A 15,955-nucleotide genomic window follows, 5' to 3' on the forward strand; every position below is an offset into this window, starting at 1 on the left:
GGGGGCAGGGGCCTAGAGCAAGCACCCTATCTTGTTGCACCCTGCCTTCTCATATGCTTCTGTGCTCCAGCCCCGGAGCCCCTCACCCTCACCATGGCCCCATTCTCAGATCCATGTCTCCCTCAGACCCCAGACCCCCAGTTCTATTTCCCTCCCCCAAGATTCTCTGTCATTATCTCTGGAAAGTGAGGCTTGTGCATCATCATTAATGGGCTAAACAGCAGGGTCAGCGAGGCAGGTAGCAGTAAACGCAGCAATTACGGCCGCGCCTCCATCCGAGCGCCTTCGCTCCCAATCCATCTCCCCTCATCACCAGGCGGTGCTGAGCCGGCCCTGCCTTCATTACATTAATCAGGTTAATTCCAAGTTAGAGTCCACATTCTAATCAAAAAGCAGTCAACAGGGTGGGGTGCTGAGAGAAGAGAGAAGAACTGTCCACCCAAAAAATGGGGGTTGACAGAGGGCCCAGGCCTAGACACCTGATAGCCTAGCCTCCAGGGCCCCATCTTTCTAGGGGCTGCTCCCACTTTGTCTGGGCCTTGCTCTTGAGACCTCTTTTGCATCCTGGATTCAAGCCAGGGCTGAGACTCTGGATATGGAGTTAGAGGCAAGAGAGTCCAATTCCCTATCTCTCTAAACAGACCAATCAGGCCATCATGTACTGTTCGCAAGGTTGTTCACTGACAACGCTGAGAGCACCATGTTCATATTGTAGTCTATGTGAATGATGCCCTTAGAGCTGTGCAGTGTACAACCTGCACAACAGAACAGAGCAGCCCTGGAGGTCACCTCCTAAGAAACCAAGGACCTGGGGAAGGTCAGAAGATACTGAAGGAGGCAGAGTGGAAGCGAGGGAGCCAACACTGGAACTAAAAGCTCTTATTAAGAGGAAAGAGAGGGTGGGGCACAGTGGCTCACACCTGTAATCCTAGCACTTTGGGAGGCTGAGACAGGTGGATCATGATGCCAGGAGTTTGAGACCAGCTGGGCTTATATGGTGAAACCTCATCTGTACTAAAAATACAAAGATTAGCTGGGCATGGTAGTGTGTGCCTATAGTTACAGCTGCTCAGGAGGGTGAGGAGGAGGATTACTTCAACCTGGAAGGCAGAGGTTGCAGTGAGCCAAGACTGCATCACTGCACTCCAGCCTGGGTGACAGAGTGAGACTCCGTCTCAAAAAAAAAAGAGGAAACAGAGATCAGAGATCAAGAGAACAAGCCTCCAGCAGCAGCAGCTTCTCCACTGGCCCCAAGACTCCAACATCTCTGCAAGTTTCTGTCCTCATCCTTGGCTAGGAAACCCCATCTGCTTTTCCAGCTTCAAATATCACCATGTTGATGAGGCCCCCCCTTCCCAAAAATCTTTTCCACACCCTGACTTCATATTCCATATGGATAGCTTGGCATGGAAATCCCTCCAGTTGCACAAAGAACATGGATGAAATAGCTCAGAAGCTGCTCTCCCAAATTTACTTCTCTTCCCTTTCTCCATGAGTTCCTCCTCCCTGTCTGGTCCAAGCTAGAAATTTTGGAAGTTATTAGCAAATCCTTCTTGGACCCTTTATTAGTTTCCTATAGCTGCCATAAGAAATTATTGCAAACCTAGTGGCTTAAAACAACACAGATTTATTATTTTTTAGTTCTGCAAGTTAGAAATCTAACATGGGTCTCACTAAGCTCAGATCAAGATATTGACTGAGCTGATTCCTTCTGGAGGCTCTAGAGGAGAATCTACTCCTTTGCCTTTTTCAGCTGTTAGGGGCTGACTGCATTCCTTGGCTTGTGGTCCCTTCCTTTATCTTCAAAGCCAGCAGAATAGCATCTTCAAGTCTATCTTGGATTCTGACCCTTCTGCCTTCTTTAACTTGTAAGGACCAATCCTTGTGAGTACATTGGACCGCCTTGGATAATCCAGGATAAATCTCCTGGAGCTGACTGGCAACCTTGATTCCCCCTTGCTCTGTAATACAATATATCCACAAGTTCTTGGAATTAGGACGTAGACCTTGATGATATAGTTTGAATGTTCTCTCCAAATCTCATACTGAAATATGATCCCCAATGTTGGAAGTGAGGCCTAGTGGGAGGTGTTTGGACCATGGTGATGGATCCCTCACAAATGGCTTGGTGCCCTCCCCCACAGTAATGAATGAGTTCTCCCTCTATTAGTTCACGAGAGAGCTGGTTGTTTAAAAGACGGTGACATCTCTCTCGCTCCCTCTCTCACCATGTGACATGTCTGCTCCCTGTTTGCCTTCTGCCATGAGTAAAAGCTTCCCGAGGCCTCACCAGAAGCTGAGCAGACGCTGGTGCCATGCCTGCACAGCCTACAGAACCATGAGCCAAGTAAATATTTTTTCTTTATAAATTACCCAGCCTCTATACAGGTATTCCTTTACAGTAACACAAGACAGAATAGTACACTTGGGAAGCCATTATTCTGCCTGCCATAAACCCCAAATGTCAGATAGATCTTCAAACCCTATTAATTCTATGCCTCTAAGACAGCACTTCTGTCAGTTCCTACATTCTTCATCATGGATGGTCTAGACATAACAATCAACTACCTTCAACCTCTCCCTCTCCAATTTACAATCATCAGCTTCCAACCTCTCCCTCTCTGGTCCACTTCCCAAGAGGCTGCCAGAATGAGACAGATGCTTTTGTTGTTCCAACCTCCCTTCCTCTTGGCCGACTTCGGATTTCAGTGCAGCTAGCCCAGGAAAGGGAATGTAAGGGCCCTGGCAGCACTGTCAACCAGTGGGGACCTCTTTCAATACCCAGTAGTAGATAAGCACCCAGCTTCCTGTCCTTCAGAGGAACAATTCTGAAGTGTGTTCTACATGATTCTTCAGAGGATCTCCAAGGGTTGCATTTCAGTTGCCTGTAGAGACAACAGTTTTCTTCTCTGTTTCACTCTCCCCACTCCCTCACTATCGATCCCTGTGATCACATTCCAAATAAACTGCCTTCACCTAAGTCCTGGTCTCAGGCTCTGATTTAGGGGAAAATCAAACTAAGACAGAGTGATAGCTCTAAGATGAAAATCTGATCAAGTCGTCTTCCTTATTAAAGACAGTAAACAACTCCTGCCCTCAGGCTAAAGTATGAACTTGGAGGTTGGTATTGAAAGCCCTACATAACCCTACCCACTTCTCCAATCTCATCATCTTCTACATCCATCCACTCATCCTATTCCCCAGCCATGCAAGATTTCCCCCATAAACTATCACATCCTAAGCATTCACTCATGTTAAGAGCTCTGAGGCCGGGTGCGGTGACTCATGCCTGTAATCTCAGCACTTTGGGAAGCCGAGGCTCATGCCTGTAATCTCAGCACTTTGGGAAGCCGAGGCCAGTGAATCACAAGGTCAGGAGTTCAAGACCAGCCTGGCCAATATGGTGAAACCCCATCTCTACTAAAAATACAAAAATTAGCCGGGCTTAGTAGCGCGTGCCTGTAGTCCCAGCTACTCAGGAGGCTGAGGCAGAATCGCTTGAACCCAGGAGGCGGCAGTTGCAGTGAGCTGAGATTGCACTACTGCACTCCAGCCTGGGTGACAGAGCAAGACTGTCTGAAAAAAGAAAGGAAGGAAGGAAGGAAGGAAGGAAGGAAGGAAGGAAGGAAGGAAAAAAAGAAAGAGAAAGAAAGAAAGAAAGAAAGAAAGAAAGAAAGAAAGAAAGAAAGAAAGAAAGAAAGAGAAAGAAAGAAAGAAAGAGCTCTGAGTTTTAGATCCTGCCTGCATCGGCATGGATGTCTCATAGAAAACTTCAAATTCAGCATGTCTAAAAATGGAACTCAACTTCTCAGCAATGTTCTCTTTTCTCTAACTTTCTCTCTGTTTTCCTCTGTTAGGCTGACTCTTCACCATCTTTTCCAGTTTCTTTTTCTTCTTCCAGTATTGTATATATGACTGATCTCCAGGCTTTTGTCCTTGATCCTCCTGTTTTCTTGATCTCAACACTTTCCCTGAGTCACCTCATCCCTTCCTAAAGCATTATTTACAGCCTAAATATGCGGACAATTTCATCTCCAGGCTGGACCTCTCACCTCTCTGCTAAGCTCCAAACCCATATTCAGCTGTCTACTGGATACCTCAACCTGAATGTCCCATAGCAACTTAAGCTCTACATGTTCCAGACCGAATCATCTCCCAACTTCCTCATCCTCTAATACCTCCCTTTATGGAATCACCCTCAACCTGGCTGTTCAGAAATGTTCAACACCTCCTTTTGGCCTGCTGCCTTCCCAGATCATTCCATTGCCTTCTCCAGTCTAGCCTCCACACAACAATTAGTGAATCGGAGAAATTTTTTTTCTTGTTGTTGTTGTTGAGATGGAGTTTCAGTCTGCCGCCAGTCAAGTGGCAGGATCTTGACTCACTGCAACTTCCACCTCCCAGGTTCAAGCAATTCTCCTGTCTCAGCTTCCCAAGTAGCTGGGCTTACAGGTGTGCACCACCACATCTAGCTAATTTTTGTATTTTTAATAGAGATGGGGTTTCACCATGTTGGTCAGGCTGGTTATGAACTCCTGAACTCAAGTGATCCACCCGCCTTGGCCTCCCTAAGTGCTGGGATTACAGGCGTGAGCCAACGCACTGGGCCAACAATCTTTCTATCGCATATTCCTGAGAGTTATCTCCCACTCAGTACCCTGTAGGAAATCCTACATTTCTTAGCATGTTCCAGAGTCCTTCTTCTCGGGGTCTGCCCTCCTGAGCAGCCCCAGCTTCCCCCTATGTGGCCCATACTGTTTGATCTGGTTGCAGTGCACTTCCTATGCCACAACCCCATCAGTGCCTTCTCTACTTAGAGACTTCCTATCTTTAGAGCCACCTCTTTTTGGAGGCCTTCCAGACAGTGCTCCCAGGGCAACCATGCAGCACAGTACTCTAATTATGATGCATATTCACCAGTCTTTCTCCTCTGTTAGACAGTGAATCCTTGAGGTCAGGGACTCCATCTCAGTCTCCTTTGCCCACGGCACTGCGCCTGCTTCTTAGCACAAGTTCATTCAGTGCTTGCTGAACAAATGGACGAATAGGTATGCAGTTTCACACAGAGCAAAATTCTTATTTCTGTAATGACACACAGACAGTCACTGCATTCATGGTTACACAGTCAGAGACAGCCATCCTCCCTCACACTGTTGTTTCAATGTATGAGGAGTCTTCAACAGTCAATCACATGCCTCTACCGTCACTTACCTACAGCCACATACCAACATTCACCCACATACCCACCTCCATGTCAACCAAGGCACCCATCGTCACACCCCCACAAACACGCACATCACAAACTCCCACGTAACTGCGCACACAAACTCACACAGAGCCACTCGTACACGGCCACACACACAGCTCCAAACACCTCGAGGGCACACTTCATCTCCAATTGTGAGCAAATGCTGTTGGTTTTCATTAATCTGCAGGCTCTGTGTTTGCCAGTCTCTCTGGCTCCCCCTCTCCCTCTTCCCCACTCTCTCTCTTTCTGCTCCGAGGCAGGTGAGCGCATCAATTTTCTCCTCGTCTGTGGCAGTTAAATTAAATGGAATCGGCCTGATTGCTGAAAATCAAAGGGAAGGCTGATAAAGCAATTAAATCCCTCTAATTCCTCGTCCTGAAAGGTGCAGTGGCTCTGAAGCTAATTAACTTCATAATGAAAATCCTTCTTCACCCTTTTAGGCTCTTCTCCCCGGGTCTCCTCTCCTCTCCACTTCTTCTGGGAAAAACTGGTTACTGAGGAACAGCTGGATCAGCAGCATTCAAAGTCAGAACCCTGGAGAGGTCTCAGGGGACTCTGTCTAGTGCTCCTGAGTTCAGCTCCTCTCCTTCCCTCCCTCCCCTGTTCACCTGCTCACCCCTTTTTCCTACACCTAGTTACCTGCCTAGCTCTCCACACATTTCCTTCCCTACCTCAAACACCCCTCGCTACACTAACATCAGATCCACTCCTACATTCAACCCACCTCCCACCACCTACCCCAACACCCAGCTGTTACCCCAAATGCCTAGGCTTCCCCTGGTCCACATCAGCCCCCTAACACCAGCCCCATTTCTAATATCGGCCCTGCCCAACACCCAGCCCACCTGCCCCTCCAGCCTGATCTCAATAGCAGCCTGCCTTCAGTGCACAGTTTATAATCCTGAGCAGCTAATATGTGCCCAGAACTATGCTAGGCACTGGGGTATAAAGATGAACAAAAACAAAACAAGCTCTGTCCCAAAGGATCTCCTTATCCAGGGACAGAGATAATAAGGCCTTCTGAAAGAGAAGCTGTCTTAGTCCATCAGGCTGCTATAAGAGAATACCAGAACCTGGGTGGCACATAAACAACAGAAATTTATTTCTCCCAGCTCTGAGTGCCAGCAGATTCCATGTCTGGTGAGGTCCCACTCACTCATAGACCGTGCCTCCTCACTGGGTCCTCACATGGTGGAAGGGACTAGCCAGCTCTCTGGTGTCTTTTTGTTTGTTTGTTTGTTTTTATAGCAACAGCAGCCTAAGAATGGGGTCTCCACTTTTATGACCCAATCACCTCCCAAAGGCCCCACCTCCTAGTGCCACCACCTTGGGGTTAGAATTTCAACACAAATTTTGGGGAGACATAAACATTTGTGCCATAACAGACACCTATAAGAGGTCTCCAGTGTGCTCTGGCAGGCTAGGGAAGGCTCCAGACGGGAAGCACTTGGGCTAGGTCATTAAGAGTTAGCTGGGGTAGGTCAGGCATGGTGGCTCACACCTATAACCCCAATGCTTTGGGAGGCCAAGGCAGGACAATTACTTGAGTTCAGGAGTTGGAGCCCAGCCTGGGCAACATAGCAAGACCTCGTCTCTACAAAAAAATTAAAAATTAGCCAAGTGTGATGGCACATGGCTGTAGTCCCAGATATTTGGGTGGCGGAGGCAGGAGGATCACTTGAACCCAGGAAGTCAGGGCTGCAGTGAGCTGTGATCCAACTACTCCATCTTGGACATCAAAGCAAGACCCCCATCTCAAAAAAATAAAAAGTTAGCTGGGTTGACTGGCTGGGAGAGGGAGATGGGGTCAGGAGAAAGAGCATGTACAAAGCTTGGAGGTGGAGAGAGCAAGAGCTGATGAGGGATTGGAGTTCCTTTGGAAAGGTAGGCTCTGGGCCATGTGGGAGGCTTGGCTGCCGATGAGGCTGGGTAATTGGGCAGAGGCCAGACCATGAAGGGCTTTGAAGACCACAGCAAGGAGTCTTGGTTTCTTTTTCTTTTTTTTAGACACAGTCTCATTCTGTTGCCCAGGCTGGAGTACAGTGGCTCAATCTCAGCTCACTGCAACCTCTGCCAACAGGGTTCAAGTGATTCTTCTGCCTCAGTCTCCTGAGTAGTTGGGATTACAGGCATGTGCCACCAGGCCCAGCTGATTTTTGTGTTTCGTAAGTAGAGGCAGGTTTTCACCATGTTGACCAGGCTATTCTGGAACTCCTGGCCTCAAGTCATCCACCCACCTCGGCCTCCCAAAGTGCTGGGATTACAGGCGTGAGACACGATGCCTGGACAGTTTCTTTCAAACATCAGGCACTAAAGAGGATTTACATGTCACGTAGAACCAGAGTTTGTTGAAATTCTTTTCCACTACCCCACATGTAGGGGCAGGGCAGACACGTAGCATCGCAGACATATGCGAGTGTCCGTGAGCACACTGGCAGGAGCAGTCCTGGGGAACAGGGACCCCAGGAGACATCCCACTAAAGCGTGTCTAAGAAGGTAGCAGAGCAAGTGCACAAGATGGCCTTCTGTGATTTGAGAGCGGGAAGAGGCCCTTGCTCTGTGCTGCCCGCTGCCAGCCCTGAGATGCTGGCATCCTGGCACCTTCCTCTCCCCTCCCTCTGGAAAGTCCATCGTTCCCATGGCTTCAGATCTCACCTCACCACGGGGAGCTGTGAGCCCCACAAGGGAAAGGTGCAGTCTGTCTCATTTGCTGTTTAATCCTCAGCCCAATCTTATTGTAGATGCCCAGTAGGTATTTTGTAACTAATACTAAGAAACGAACAAATCTATACCGTGAGCTCCAGACCTACGTATTCCACTGTCAACTAAACATTTCCACTTGGATGTTTCCATCTCACACTTAACATGTCCAAAACAAACTCATTCCTCCCCGCCACGTCCACCTGAATCCCATTTGAGTGAATGGCACCACCAGCCACTACTGACCAAGCCCAAGGCCTGGGCTTCATTGGCAGTCATTCCCTCTCTACCACCCCTACCCCCACATCGCACCAGCCTCCACTCCTATTCATTCTGCCTTCCCATTGGTTCTCCTCCTTCCTCTCCCACTACATTAGCCCCGTCACCACCTCTTATGCTCTCTCAGTGATTTCCCGGCTAGTCTCTCTGCTTTGCGTCTCCATCACCTCCAATCCATCCCCCAGAACAATTGTTCTAAAGTGGAAAATAGGAACACACGACTCATCTACTTACTGCCCTCTTAGGCTCATCAGTACTTTATAAAGCAACGGTCAACCCCTCAGCTAACCTACGGGACCCCAGACTTCAGCCACAGCTGACTTCTTATAGCAAACAAACATCCCAGATACATGTTGGGTGCCTTGTTCCCTGCCCGTCTGGAATGACCTTCTCCAAGCTCCACTGGCCCCCAGCTTCCTCCCACCCCTGACCACCCCAAAATCTTTCAAGACTCCCTGCAATTTTCTTTAGAGGTTCTATTTTGGTTTTGTTTTCCTTTGAGCTTTTCTGTGCCTTCTATGCATTCTGCATAGAGCAAATATTATTTTGAAACTAGAAAAAGAAACTGTTTTTAATGCAGCTGAGACCCCTGTTCTCTCTAAACCTTCTCCCCAGGCTCCCACACCCCTACCCATAGAATTTCCCTTCCCTTGGGCCTCATTGGGAGCTTTTCCATCTGCTGAAACACCAGCAGCCTGACATGTCTGCACACTTGTCTCCCTTACACGGTGAGGCCCTGCAGGGCAGAAGCCATGGGTGTCTGGATCTTGGCAGGTACAATGTCAGGCACATCAGATTTGCCCCATGATTGTTGAACAAGTGAATGGCCAAGTGGGCCAAGAAAAAACTGAGAGTTTGGTCAAACCATAGCATCCAGCTGGCTGCAGTGGCTCACACCCATAATCCCAACAATTTGGGAGGCCGAGGCGGGCAGATCACCTGAGGTCAGGAGTTCGAGACCAGCCTGGCTGACATGGTGAAACCCTCACTCTACTAAAAATTCAAGAAATTAGCTGGGCATGGTGGTGGACTCCTATAATCCCAGATACTTGGGAGGCTGAGACAGGAGAATCGCTTGAACACAAGAGGTAGAGGTTGTAGTGAGCCAAGATTATGCCATTGCATTCCAGACTGGGTAACAAGAGTTAAACTCCATCTCAAACACACACACACACACACACACACACACACACACACACACACACATACACGATATTCCATCAGAGTCAGAGTGTTGAGGACACAATCTGCAAGAGCTAGAGAGCAGCCAGCAGAGTCAGCCCTGCCATAGGGCCCAGTAACATTCCTGAAGAATCCACTGGATTGAGGAAGGCTGGTAATAGAACTTCCCACGTGGAGAGGGCCTAGAGGGCTGGCATAGGTCCCCAGCCCCAGCCCAGCCCTGGTCTCCACCTTCAGAGATCCTCAGAGGCACAAGGAGAGAAAAGCAGTGGGAGGGAGAAGTGGAGATGTGGGAGGAAGGCAGAGAAGAAAGAGTGGCAGAGGGAAGGAGGCCCTTCCAAAGCCTCGGGGAGACAGTGGCAGAGACTCCGGAAGGGCAGATCGGTGGCAAGGCCCCCAGCACAGCCCAGGAGCCTCTGTGCACACAAAGCCCACGCTGGGGTTGGGGGACAGGGTCTTGGAGATTGGAGAGAGGATAGCAGGTTCCCAGCCCTCTGCAGGTGCCAGCCCCCATCCTGGGCTGGCTCCCCACCCCTTTATGGAGCCAGCGGGTGGCACACGGCAGGGGGCAGATGAGGCTTCGATGTGAGTGATGGGCGCTGATTTAGGCCCAGATTTGCAGCACTTGTGGGGGCTGGTGCAGCTCGGAGACCAGCAGGAGGGGTGGGCAGGGCGTAAATAGGCTGGACTTGCAATGGGGACAGGGAGAGATCTCTGTAGGGAAGAGACAGACTCTTTCCTCTGAGTCCCCAGCAGAAACCAGGTGACCAGCAATTGGGGACCATAGCCAGAGACCTGAGGGTGGCACTCTGCACAGGGCGTGACTTGTTTGCAGAGAGTGCAGGGTAGGTCCCCTGAAGTGCCTAGACACACACACACACACACACACACACACACACACCATTCCCCAGCCCAGCATTCACACCCAGAACAAAACGCTGTGAGCACATACTCTGCACACTGCTCAAACACCTACTTAGTGCCACAGTGCGCTGGGACCACCCAGATACTCAGTCAAACAATCTCAGGCTACCAACACTCAGTCACCTCATCCCAGTTGCTCAGAGTGAAAGTCAGGCAATTTGCACAGACAGAACTCATCACACAAGGCATCTTTGGTCTCCCAGACGTCCTCACACATACGCACCGGTAGGCAGTCGTACACACATGCACATATGTGTGCACACACATATTGTTAAGTTTGGCAGAAGTGATGGGGATAGCCCCAGGGGCCTGGGTCTTGGTTTTGAAGAGAGAAAAAGACAGTGCAGGTCACTGGGCTCATGGAGGTAGATCTGGGCCACAGCCCTAGCAGAGTCCAGGGAGGTCAGCCATAGGGTCCAGGTCCCTTGGGCACAGTCCTGTCCATCCTGGCTGATTCGGCCCCACCCACACTGTCTCCAGATGCCCTTCTCCTCCCTGCCAGGGTCCAGTCCCCTTCAGTCCCTGAAGTCACCCCCTCCCTGGGCCCCCTCCTGTCAGCTCATTCTCTTTCCATCTGCATCCCTTCTCCTCCCCCCACCGACCCCCCCATCCCCGCCCCCCCAGCCTCAGTGATAAAAGAGCCAGATTGGAGCGGGTGCCACGCAGCTTCATTCCCCACCATATGGGCCCAAAAGCCAAATCGTCAGCTAAGCGATTAAATCAAGTATGTCGAACAAAATGTTATGAACTGACATTATGGGTATATAATTTTATGCCATTTGTTGCCATCTGTTTATCTAAACAGCCCCCATTCCACACAGACATACAGACTCACACCTTCCCTCCTACCCTCCACCAGTCAGGATCCCCCCGCCCCCAACCAGGGCCAGAGGTCAGGGACAAGAAGACCCGTATCAGAAGTTAAAGCTCCAGAGTTCTTGGGAACTGGAAGGAACTGGGGGGCCAGTAGTCTCAGATTGCTGAGGGATAGGAGAGTAGGGGTCAAGACTGCTCATTGGTCTGAGAGGGGGCAAGACCCTTGAGAAGCAGGAGGTTAGGAGACCAGGAGTCCCAGACATAAAGACTGTGGCTAGGGCCATGGCACAGGACCATGGCCTGGGGCCAGGAAAGCCTCGCTGGCAAGCCTCCAGCCTGACACGTGGCACGTGTGTGTGAGTGTGTGTGCAGGGCAGACACAAGAACAGCAGCTGTGCACATCACAGAAAGCTGTAGGAGCTTTCTTTCCCTCTGCCCCTGTCTGTCCTGGGGACCCACAGCTCTCAGAGCCTGATGGGAGGGCTGGCTCCTCTCAGGACCACAGGCACAGGTCAGGGGGCCAGAGGCTTAGGCCATTGTCACTCATGTCTCCTCCTCAACATACGGTCATAGGGCAGGTGTCCCATGAAGCCTAGAGGATAGGAGCCCCTATCCCTATACCCCTCCAACCCAAAACAGCTTCAGAGTCTGAAATAAACCCTTAATACTAGGCCAGTGGCCTCTGTGAGCTTAAGTGTGAGCCCCCAGCCACAGATGTTCAGGCATCGGGCCTCTCTGCTGTCTGGCCCCAACCTGTCTGTCCGTGCCTGTGGTCTCTCTGTCTGACCTCCCCTGTCCACCCCTCTGCCATGGCGAGTGTCTCTGTGTGTCTCTCTCACCTCCGTGTTAGTTTCTGTCTCTCTCTCTTTCTGTCTGCCTCTGGCTCTGTTTTGGCCTCTGACTCTCCTGGAGGTGCAGGCTGGAGCCTTGGAGATATCCAGCCAGAGAGATAGTGGCTCCATGGAGGAGTACAGAGGTGGGAAGTGGGGTGGAAGAAGTGGCCCAGGAACAGAGCAGAGCAAAACATGACACACAGGGACTCGGATGGTGGACAGCCAGGTGGTCCTGGGACATTGGAAGCCTGGGGGCTGCTCCAGGAGCTGGAATGAGTGTGGCCTGTGGGTGAAGAAGTGTGAGGAAGCGGAGGGAAGCTTTGGGGTACAGGAAGGATGCCCCAGGAGAAGGATGCGTGGGAAAGATGGTAGGCAACCTCTCGCAAGTTTTATTAAAACACTACCCCAAACACACACACACACACACGGGGGGGGGGGGCAGTTCCCAGGAGCCCATCCATGTCCATCACACATACACCTATGTGTGTACCCACACACACATGGTTATGGTGACACTTGCCATAGAAAGCCCTCAAGGTCACTCTGGCGTGTGCCCTCACCATCCAGGACAGTGTTGTCAGCAAGTCGGGCACTCCAGTGACAGCCGCTCGTAGGGCTCCCCCAGGTGTGTGCACAGGGTGTCCTCGCGGCTTGGGCTCGCCCTCCACTTGCCCACACATAGCGTCACACAGCCACCCGGCACTCACAGAGACACGTCTCTGTCTCTTGCAGGAAGAGATTAAGCAATGCAGAGAAAAGCCCACAGTGAGCGCTAGAAACCCAAATAAGAGGAGGAAAAGCCGCCAGAAAGCCTCAAGAGAGGAGGCTGAGACAAGACGGACAGGAAGAAACAAGGAACCAGAGAGAGACAGAGACAGCGGCCAAAGGACAGAGAGAGAAGGAGAAAGATCAAGATGAAGACGGAGACTTGAAGGCCGACGAGAAGAAAGCAGGACAGCAGCAAGAGTGAGGGGACGCTGCGGGCGGGCAGGCGGGAGGGGGCGCCCAGGACTCTGAAAGCCGGGAAGGCGCGGGTGGTGGCAGCGGCTGAGGCTGGAAAAGCTCATTTTGCTGGTAATTTACTCTCCTGCTTTTGGGCCGCTCCGCCTGCCGCTGCCGCCCGCCCGGGCTGCCTGTTCCAATATTAGATATAAACAAGTAAACTGTGTAATGGATCACATTAAGCAGGCCTTGCGTCTTGAGGCAGGATTTAATTTGCATGGCAGATTAGCTTGTCTTCCCAGCAAGGCACCCCGGGGCACCCCGAGCTGTAATAGGATCCCGCCTCTTAGAGCCCATTAAGGCAATTGAGAGAGCCTCCTAATCTCCCTCCCTGCCCTGCACCAGAATCCCCTCCTGCCGCACCCAGGAGGGACTTGTGATAGCGGGACCCCCATCTTCTGACCCTGTGTGGTGTCCCCATCTCAGATCCCACTTTGCCCTTAAAGCAGGAACCCCAAACCCCATGGGTTACCCCATTTCAACCTCCTGCCTCAGCATCCAACGTCAGAGAACTTTCCCTCTGAGCAGGCTGACTCTGTTTCAGAGGACCCAACTGCCCTGAATCCACTTTCCCCGTTCCTCCAAGTGTCCCCAGGCCCATGATCTGACCCCCACTTTCTCCATTCTCTGCCTGGCTCCCCCAGGCCCCCCAGCATCAGTGGGCTTCCTAGCTGAGGTCAGGGGTGAGAATGTCTTCCATCCGTTTCTCCAGTTTCTCATTAACAGCCGTACAAGATCATTGTCGGGGTGGGAATCAGAGCAAGACTCAGAACCTGCGTGGAGATCAATGTTCAAGTTACTATTTGGTTTCAAAGTGGGGCTGAAGTGAGTGATTATAACAACCCTTTTTGTGGGGCGCTTTAAAGTTTATGTGTTATATCTATCTATTAGGTCGTTAATCCCAACCCTCAGAGGAACTCTTTTTAAATCAGCCCCAGTGGGCCAGGCATGGTGGCTCATACCTATAATCCTAGCACTTTGGGAGGCCAAGACAGGAGGATCACTTGAGACCAGGAGCTCAAGACCAGCCTGAGCAACATAGGAAGACCCCATCTCTACCAAAAATACAAAAATTAGCTGGGTATAATAGCACACTGCCTACCTACTCCAGAGGCTGAGGTGGGAGGATCACTTGAATCCAGGAGGTCAAAGCTGCAGTGAGTCACGATCACTCCACTGCACTCCAGGCTGGGCAACAGTGCAAGACCCTGTCTAAAACACCCAAGGAATTAAAAAATAAATCAGTTCCGTTGAAAAGATGAGGAAACAGGCTCAGAGAGAAGAAATGATTTGCCCAAGGTCAAACAATTGGTAAGGGGCAGCTCCAGGACTCCACCCAGGTCTGCCTGGCCCCACGTGCAGAAGTCTTTCTGATATTGGGGTCAGCACTGGGCTCCAGAGAGGATCCATCCCAGGATCCATATCAGGATCGAGCTGATCATGGATATCCGTCCCCTGCCCCACCACTGGACCAGGGTGAGTGAAGCCCACACTAGGGCTTTGTCTACCCGCTTATTTAACGGGAGGTACTCCTACAGTGGAGCTACTGAACACTTATGAAGGGGACCAAATAACCAAAGGCCAGTGGCACTAGAAACCAGGGAGATTGGGGTAGGAGTAGAGAAAGACCTGCAGTCTGTGGGAGCGTCCCCCAGCCCGATCCCCTCAGCACTGGCAAGCCCCTGAGCTGAATTGGCTGGGCTAGGGATGGGGCCTGTGGAGCCTACAGGGAGACAGGGCCTGGGTGGGTGGGTATGGATGGGGCCAGGCTGGTGGAAAAGGGTCAGTTCAGTCCTTCTTAGCTCACAAAGGGTCCTTGTTGTGGGTAATGGGACTCCCCTGGCAGCTTTATTTGCTGTCAGTGGCTTTTATTAAAGTCTCCAGTTTCAGACCCTCCAACCTCCAGCCATTGTATGCACTCCCCCTGGGCCCTGCCCCCATCCCCTGGCTAGATGACTCTGAAGGGCCCCCTGCTCCATCTCCTGGGCCCCAGCCACCAGCCTCTCACCTTCACCTCCCAGAGAGAGGGCAGAGAGGCTATGCACTCAGGGGGAACATCTCAGCCCTGGCACTTTAACACCCCAAAATGGACCCTAATCTCCCGGATGGTGTGACTGGCGCTGGGGGTGGGGCAGCAAGACAGCCTGGGCAGAATGCACATGGAGTGGCACATGCATGTGCACATATGTGTTCCCTGTGTGTTCTAGAGGGCTGCACACTCATCTGTCCCTGGCCCGTGTCTTCACACAGACAGGGACTGAGAAGAGGGTGGGTTGAGGGGCTCCAGTTTGATTCCATGAGCAGGCACCAGGTCAGAACTAGAAGCTGGGAGGATGGAGAAGCGTCTTCCAACTCTGTCTGTCACCTGGGATATTGACTCCCTACTTCCTTCTCTCTGCCCATGGAAGGAAGCAGGCAGAGGAGCTAGGCTGGGCCTTGACCCTGGGTAGAGGAGACACTCAAATGCATCGACTACCACCAGGCAGTTTAACCTCTCATCACCCAGATCCAAATCTCTCCTTTGTGGCCCAGAGCCCTAGCCCCAGATTCACAGCCCAGAACCCAAGCAGCTGAGGCCTGGTTCTTATATACTTCCTTCCCAGAGAACACACTTGAAGTTGGCACCGGAGAGACCCAGCCAGACTCTTCAGGATGACCTCCCTGGGGCAGAAGTTCAAAATAGAAATGGGATCGGGCACGGTGGCTCATGCCTGTAATCCCAGCACTTTAGGAGGCTGAGGCGGGTGGATCATGAGGTCAAGAGATCAAGACCATCCTGGTCAACATGGTGAAACCCCGTCTCTACTAAAAATACAAAAAAAAAATTAGCTGGGCATGGTGGCACATGCCTGTAATCCCAGCTACTCAGGAGGCTGAGGCAGGAGAATTGCCTGAACCTAGGAGGCGGAGGTTGTGGTGAGCTGAGATCGCACCATTGCACTCCAGCCTGGGTAACAAGAGCAAAACTCCG

At 51.3% G+C, this 15,955-nt stretch overlaps 2 long non-coding RNA genes across 3 annotated transcripts in view; both read right to left on the bottom strand.

Moving 5' to 3' along the window:
- Positions 1-6,463, bottom strand: part of LOC118146371 (uncharacterized) — a 51,397-nt gene extending 44,934 nt beyond the window's left edge. For both annotated transcript variants that reach the window (XR_013525066.1, XR_013525067.1), the window contains exons 1-2: positions 6,405-6,463; positions 4,918-5,082 (exon numbers count right to left, since the gene is read on the bottom strand). This is a non-coding gene — a long non-coding RNA (uncharacterized LOC118146371). The remainder of the gene's footprint in view (positions 1-4,917; positions 5,083-6,404) is intronic.
- A 6,601-nt stretch (positions 6,464-13,064) lies between these two features.
- Positions 13,065-14,740, bottom strand: LOC118146370 (uncharacterized). The gene is made up of 3 exons (XR_008475636.2): positions 14,614-14,740; positions 14,087-14,196; positions 13,065-13,757 (listed from the first exon to the last, which is right to left on the bottom strand). It is a non-coding gene; the product is annotated as an uncharacterized LOC118146370 (long non-coding RNA).
- Between the last annotated feature and the right edge of the window lie 1,215 nt (positions 14,741-15,955).

Source organism: Callithrix jacchus, chromosome 12 (assembly GCF_049354715.1).
Source record: "Callithrix jacchus isolate 240 chromosome 12, calJac240_pri, whole genome shotgun sequence".
Lineage (NCBI taxonomy): Eukaryota > Metazoa > Chordata > Mammalia > Primates > Cebidae > Callithrix > Callithrix jacchus.